Source organism: Arachis hypogaea, chromosome 11 (assembly GCF_003086295.3).
Source record: "Arachis hypogaea cultivar Tifrunner chromosome 11, arahy.Tifrunner.gnm2.J5K5, whole genome shotgun sequence".
NCBI classification, from domain to species: Eukaryota; Viridiplantae; Streptophyta; class Magnoliopsida; order Fabales; family Fabaceae; genus Arachis; species Arachis hypogaea.
Window position 1 is genome coordinate 132,523,147 of NC_092046.1, and position 6,000 is coordinate 132,529,146.

At 34.2% G+C, this 6,000-nt stretch overlaps 1 long non-coding RNA gene across 5 annotated transcripts in view; it reads right to left on the reverse strand.

Annotated features, from left to right (window-relative positions):
- The window catches only part of LOC112721824 (uncharacterized), a 40,890-nt gene extending 36,850 nt beyond the window's left edge, over nucleotides 1-4,040 (reverse strand). For 3 of the 5 annotated variants that reach the window (XR_011867771.1, XR_011867769.1, XR_011867772.1), the window contains exons 1-2: nucleotides 3,609-4,040; nucleotides 2,433-2,738 (exon numbers count right to left, since the gene is read on the reverse strand). This is a non-coding gene — a long non-coding RNA (uncharacterized lncRNA). Of the gene's footprint in view, nucleotides 1-25; nucleotides 947-1,020; nucleotides 1,205-2,432; nucleotides 2,739-3,608 lie in introns of those variants that run through there. The other 2 variants (XR_011867768.1, XR_011867770.1) reach the window with 2 other exon arrangements.
- Nucleotides 4,041-6,000: the final 1,960 nt, after the last annotated feature.

The window sequence follows — 6,000 nt, forward strand, 5'->3', positions numbered from 1 at the left end:
GCTAGGAAGGCGTGGGTGATGTCCGCGAAGGTCGTCACGGAGCCTTGGGGGAGGGGGTTGAACCAACGTATTGCCGAGCCCGCTAGGGTGACAGGGAAGGCGTGACATCTCACTTCATCGCCTACCCCTTCCAAGTTCATCCTGGCCTCGAAAGCCGTTAGATGCTCTTGGGGGTCTTGGGTCCCATCATACCTCATGTCCATTGGCTTATCGAAGTGCTTCAGTAGCCGGACCTCGAGGATCGAATGGTGAAACGGGGTTTCCCCCATGATTACAGGTTGTCACCTTCTCCTTGGTCTTTCTCTGCTGTCCTCTCGATTTTCCTCCACGGTATTTCTTGTCGGAGGTCGGGTGTAACTTATGGGATCTCGCCGTCTTCTCGGCACTTCCCTGCTTTCTCCTTGGCTTTCTGACTCCGATCGGGGGCTCGGGGTGCATCTGGAGCGGCTCCTTCGGGGGCTTCTCCCTCTCCTTTGAGGAGATCGAGAACGCTCTTGCCTCGGAGCTGGTTGGTGGCGCTCTCTGCTAGCCACCTCCCGCTCCAGGTTTTGCATTCTGTGGCGCAACTCCTGTATTATTCTGGCGCTGTCACTACCTGTTCCTCCAAAGGGTCGCCTCTCGTGGGAGCGCGAAGGGAGCTCAGGTTGTCGCAGGGGGGATCTTGTGCGTTCGCGAGAGGAAGCCACGGAGGCTACCTTGCCGATTCTGGGGACCATTTTCTCCCCGCGTGATTCGCCTCCGTCGTCAGCCTCTACATGACCCAACAGAAAGTCCATCTTGGCCGGTTCCCACAGACGGCGTCAATGTTCGGTTCTTTGGGTTCCGAACGGGTCAGTGGAGCTCTGAAAGTGGAGTGATAGGAACCAGCCTTGGTATGGGTCCAGAAAAGGGGTGTTAAGGTTTCACAATCTCACGAGCTATTGCAATGAGAGGAGGGAGACGCCACCTGCAATGATACTCCGACGCTCAAGTCAAGAGAGGATACAGATGGCTGCGGGAGTGAGGGTGGTAATGACGTACCTTGTGGGAGGGATAGAGCCCTCCCCATATATACCCGCAAGGACAGACCCACCTTCCTCGAAGTTTCCCTGCAGAGCTGTTGTATGGTGAGCTGGGGGACAAGTGTCAGGGTCGGTTTCCCGGCTCGGGTTCGACGCCCATTGATCCGACCGCCCAGGTCGAGTTAGGCTGAACACTAGCTAGGCTGGGCCGTAACAATAATAATATAATTTTTTTAATACACCATTAAATAAAAGTAAAAAGATAGATATAAAATTAATATTAGTTACTATCATAGAATAATGGACATAACAATCTCATACAAATTTAACAAATTGAACAAATTGAAGTGAATCAGTGGTATCATATTGCCGTCGAGATAAAATATTCCTCATCTCATTAGACTATACATTGGTAGCCCAGTTTTTTAAATGTAGGTTTTCTTTCTAGAGACAATAAAAAAGCCAACCTGACATTTTATTTTTCTGTTCCATTGTTAGTGTTATTTTTATACAAATATATATCAGCCATCAAAAAATAAAATATTTTGTCTCTGCAATCGTCTATAAAATATGAATGTTGGAAAATCTATTTTCAATGCAATTATTTTATGAAAAACAATATAATAAAAATAAAAATAATAATTTACAAAAACTAATAATAATATACTAACAATTGATCAATTTACTTATTAAATTTCATAAATATCTTGAATAGTTTAAAGACAGATTTAAAAGGACCGTCGGTTGTAAACGCACCAATAACCCAGTTTTCACTTTTCAATAGTATGTTTTTTTGGTCTTTGTTCTTCCTTAAAAAATAGACAAATTTATTTCTCAAATACCGATGAGACACCTTTTTCTTAATGTATCATAATTATTTTTATTTTGTAATATTCCATAAATCATTTCTTTTATCTCATATAAATAAGCTAAAGTATTTATAAAACTTTTTAAATATTTTTTAAATTGGTCCAATTTTCTCTATAAAACTCAAAATTAATAAAATTTGCTTCATAATATTTATAAATAAATATTCCACATGTTTTCTCGTGTCAACAATATCTAGATAATATTCTAAACCGGCTATAAAAGAATAAAAGAATAATTTTAAAAAATTTTCGAAACTCATACGTTGTTCAAAAAACCTAATGCTGTTTACGTTAACTTCAATCAATTTTATTTTTCGTCTTATATTTATTTACATCACATTAAAAACCAAAATATCATTATTTTTTTATATTAATTTTAATTTTTTTTATTTTTTTTAATTCATATTTATCCTAAAATAATAATATTATATTAATAAATTAAATTAAAAACTAACTATAATATAATATTATATTAACATCAATCAATAATTTATATTAATATAATCAATATTACTTCAAATACAATTTAACTACGTAAAAGGAACAAAAGAGAAAAAATTACCTCTGCACTGGAGAAACAGAACTAAGAAGGCGAGTACAACGGCGAAGCACACTGCAGATGGAGCCGAGGCAACGAGTCAGGGACAAGCAGAGGCTGGATCGACGCAGATGAAGACTAGCACGGCGAAGCACACCGGGGCAGCACACAGACGAGCAGAGGAGCTGGAAACGAGACAGTGACCGTGACCGTGACCGTGGGGTGAGTTAGAAAGGTGAGGTCCTCTGCTTGTCTCAAACCAAAGATGGTCTTCATTGCTCCTTCCCCTTCTCCTGAAGTTACTGATACAATGACGTTGCCTGCAGGATCCTGTACAATCAAAGATTTTTCCAATTTTTGAAAAATAGGCTAAACGATGGCGTTTTGGAAAGAATTAAGAAAAAAAACAAAAACAGTGCCAGAAATTTATATTATTAAAAAAATCCCTGGATTTCTAAATTGAAAAATTGAATGGTGAGGGAAGAAGAAGGTGAAGGAAAGGGAGAGGTAGTGCCATGGAAGACAATGGTGACAAGGAGTATGTAATTGATGAGTAAAATGAAGAGCAGTTAAGGAAGAAGAAGTGTTGCTCACACCACTAAAAACTGGAATAAAAATAAGCGAATATTATCCAAGAATAAAAACCAATAGCCCACTTTTTCATCAGATCTCCAGTTATTATCCAGTATCACTTACATATCTAAGAAGATTGAGACTTTGATTTGGGATGCAAAAACCTCTGTTATTCCTACTACAAGTGACTTCGAGCACAATCACACCAAAGACAAACACATCCAATTCATAGCAAAAAAATCATAACAGAACCAAAACCTTAAACCAAGAATCTCAACCAAGAAAATAATGAATTCAGAAATCAGAATAAACACAAAAAAGATAAATAAAATCAGAATAAACCCTAAAATCTAATAAAAACAGAACAAAATCAAATAAACCAAGAACAGAGCTATAAAACATAATCATAAACAACCCCCCCCCCCCAAATAAATGTTATTACCAATAATCATAACAAACTGAAAATTATCATAACAATCAGAAAATCAAAACCACTAACCAATAATCATAACGAATAGAAAAATCATCATGTCGAAACATAAAAAAATTAGAAGTCAGAACAGAAAAAAAAAGTTCAGAAAAATCAGATTAAACAAGAAATCAGAACAAAAATTGAACAAATCATACCTGAGGCTGAGAGACTGAGAACCATGGAGCACAACTGAGAATGATGGAGAACCACGGCACTAAGGATGATGCAGCTGCTGAGATCAACGGTGCTGAGAACGAAGACGCTGAGAGACGCGGCTTCTGGACGGCGTGAGGCATCGACGGACGACGAGACGGAAACGGCTGTTGCTAGACGGCTGGACAGCGACGGAGAGAGGAGTGTGGGTGAGTAGAGACAGCAGTTTGTGTGTGAGCGAGAAAGCAGCAGGGCTCGGCGGCGCTGGGAGGAAGGGTTCGCCGGCGCTGGGAGGTGCTAAAAGGAAGTGGGTTTGCCAGCGGTGGGAGGTGCTGGGAGTGGGTTTCTTTGAGAGTAGAGAGTGCAGAGTGAGAGTGGATCTGTTTTGGGGTATATATATATATATATGGATATAGTTTTTGTATAGATTTATTTTATTTTATTTCATTATTTTTATAATAAATTATATCTATCTCTAAACTTTAATATAATATATTTAATTCAATAAATAGATATTAAAAATTAAAAGATATAAAGATTTTTTTTCAAATAAAAATTGAAAATTAAGAATTAAAAATATATATACAAATATATATATAAGAAGATCAAATATTACAATAAAAGAGTAAGTGCGCAGCCATGGGTTTAGAAAGTAGAAATATAGTAAAATAGTGATACTTGAGTGACGAAAGAAGAAAGTTCTGCAAATATTATAAGTCAATTAAAACTTAAAAGAACTCTTTCTGTTTCTATATCTTTGCTATCACATGTTTCAAATATTTAAAAAAATTTAAAATATTTCTTTATGCATGAAGACAAAGTTGTGTGGCTATATATGAGGACAAAGTTTTCATCAAATTAAAATAGCAAACATTAATATTTTTATAAAGGAAGTAATAGCCAGGTTTGTTAATCATACACAGGCAATAAAACTAAATTTCACAATTCTTTAAATGTAGATAGTTATAGAAGATCAAAAGTATTGCATACCAAATCTCATACAATATGAAAATTTAAACACATTAACCAATAACCAATACATCCAAATGAAAAAGTGTGAACAATCTCATTTCAAATGAAAGCTTAGCATTTTCTTTTCCTTGGTATGGCAAAGAGGTACAAGTAGAATTGAATTAAAAGGGTGGCCGCTGGCTAGAATAGCTAACCTATTATACAATATAAGATGTACAAGAACGAAAATCACTAATGCAAGGAAAGAGAAAAGAGAAGAAGAAAAATAAAAAAAAAAGATTATTTTTTATTGTTTAATTGAGGAGAAAAATTAGAAAGAAAAAAAATTAATAGAACTCACTAATTTTTTTTCTAACATTAGAAAGAAAATAAAAAAAAACTAATTTTTTCTCTTTATTTTTAATGTTATTCTTTTACTTTTTTAAATATATTTTATAGTACAAAAATAAAATTGTCTCTTTATAATTTTTTTATTTTTTTATTTAAATACATCTAAAAAATTAAAATTCACTTAATTTTTTTTAATTTCTTTTTTTTTGTTTCTTTCTTTTTAACCAAACTAGTGTAAGACCCGCGTGTAAGCCAATTGTTTAATCTCTTATAAAAATTTGTTGGTACCGAATTATTAATACGAGTAAAGTATCGTTTTTGTCCTCAATGTTTGGGGTAAATTCTATTTGTGTTCCTAACATTTAAATCGTCCTATTTGTATTCCTAACGTTTATAAAAGTGATTCAATGTTATCCTGCCGTCAATTACACATCATGAGTGCTTTAGTTTGAGTTTTAAAAATCTCTTCTTGAAGTTAGAATACAAACGTCTGGGATAGAATCAATAATCAACTCCGAAAAATAGCTCATCAAATGTTGAAACTAATTCCTACAATATTTATATAATTCACTTTTCTATGGACATAATTGATCTAAACACAAATAGTGGGTATAATATTAAAATCGAAAACATCCAAGTGAGACCTAACTAAGAATGAATACATCCAAGTGAGAATAATTGAAAAATATAATCTTATTTGTTAGTATAATTGATAGTAGGATAACATTGAATCACTTTTATAAACGTTAAGGATATAAATAGGACGATTTAAACGTTAAAGACACAAATAGGACTTACCCGAGGACAAAAACGATACTTTATTTTATTAATATTAATATTTATTATTTTTAATTTGAACAAATTTTTGTGTATAAAAATTTATTATACAGTGTATAAGACTGTTTTATTATTTATTTTTCTGAGACTGAATAAATTATCATTTTTTTAGTCCATATTAGTGAATTTTACTTAAATATAAAAGCTATTATGTTTGTGTGTTTAAAACTTTAATAAAAATAATTTATATTATCACTATACAAACAACAAATACTAAGTGATATTTAGTTATATTATTAGATCCTATTATATGAC